The sequence below is a fragment of the Leucoraja erinacea genome, chromosome 19 (genome assembly GCF_028641065.1).
Source record: "Leucoraja erinacea ecotype New England chromosome 19, Leri_hhj_1, whole genome shotgun sequence".
In the NCBI taxonomy this organism is placed as follows: Eukaryota; Metazoa; Chordata; class Chondrichthyes; order Rajiformes; family Rajidae; genus Leucoraja; species Leucoraja erinaceus.
In genome coordinates, this window is record NC_073395.1 from 33,279,767 (window position 1) to 33,281,331 (window position 1,565).

Below are 1,565 nucleotides of genomic sequence, written 5' to 3' on the forward strand. Positions count from 1 at the left end.
ATGGGTGTTGCTTCAGGTCAAGACCCTTCGGACTGAGAGTCATGGGAGAGGGAAAAAGGCGACAGAGATATGGAAGGGTAAGGTGTGAAAACGAGACATCAAGGATAATATAGAACAGGTAATTGTTAGCTAGGAGAAGGCGACAACAAAGATCAAATGTAATCAGGAAGACAGCCAGACGGGTCAGAGAACTAGATGTGGGAAGGAAGGAAGGAAGGAGCGAGAGGGAAAGCTTTTTTTCACCAACCTGAGAGTTTTTTTTGTGGCCAATCGAACTTGAAAATGAGCAGTTTGCCTTTTCGTGGAACACAGTTAGTCAAATGTTTAAGTTGACAAAGAGAAGGATAAAAGCACATTCAGGTGATGTTCAAGAGGTTATGTCTGGAGTGTTTGTCAACTTTGAGACTAACATCAGAACCACATGAAGTTGGAGTTTTGTTGATTCCTAACTGCATCCTCAGTTCAGGAGCAACGAGGGTTGAATAATAAATGCTGGGACTGTGAATGAATAAATTACATTGATGCCTCAAGTGGCTGGTATCTGTAAGTAAATTCCAAGTATCCGAGTATTTAAATACAGTCCCTTTGGATTAATCTGTCCAAAAAAAAATCAAATGTGACCAAATTGTTCCAGGAAATAAAGGCAATACTCACTATATACAAGTAAAAACATCATGCTTCTCACCAATGCTTCCTTTATAGGCCATTTTATATTTGATGTCTTAATTTGCAGTGTTGAAATATTATTCATCTCCGTGCCAAACACTAGATGGCAATGTAATGAAAATTCCAATGGTAGAAGTTGTATCAAAAATGGATGATTATTGCCTTACAAGGTTGAGATGACCGCCTTCTCTCCACTAATCACAATGTATCCGGAAAATGATTAGTGTATCTTCCTCTTAGTAATTGTCAATTAAAAGAAGATTAAAAAATTTTTTTAAATCAATTACCAATTTGCTTATCTATTGAAAATTTGTGAAAGCCTTCAATTAAACTTTCTGGTATATTTGAAGGGAAGTGTTGGCAAAGTACTTTTCACACAGGTCTCTAGTCCTGCAGTTCCAATTTGCAAGAATCACTATAATTATCCCTGGCCCTGTGGTGGCCCAATGTTAGGATGTTTTTATAAGTTGGGAGACATCATTTCCTGTCTTCCTCCTTGTTTTCCTCAATGCCTTCTGTGCATTTCCTAAATAACTGGGCATTTTAAAAATAAGACTCCAAAGCACGATAATCCACACCAAAATGCACAAAAACAGAATGCAGCCCGTTTCATTTATCATCGTCACTTTTTTGCATATCTTTCATTCAATGTTCTTTATCTCTCTGTATCATCGTCTATATCTCTCGTTTCCCATATCCCTAACGGTTGGGTCGAGATCCTGTATCAGAACTCTGCTTACAACTTCAGTGCCAAGTGGGGGAATTTAAGAACCTTTGATTGCAACATAGAAATGGAGATTAAGCAACTGAAATATACGCGAGTTCAGCTCACTGTCACGGATATATGATTGCAGCTGAACAGTCTTGCAAGTTGCAAACAAGGACATTTATGAAAAAGA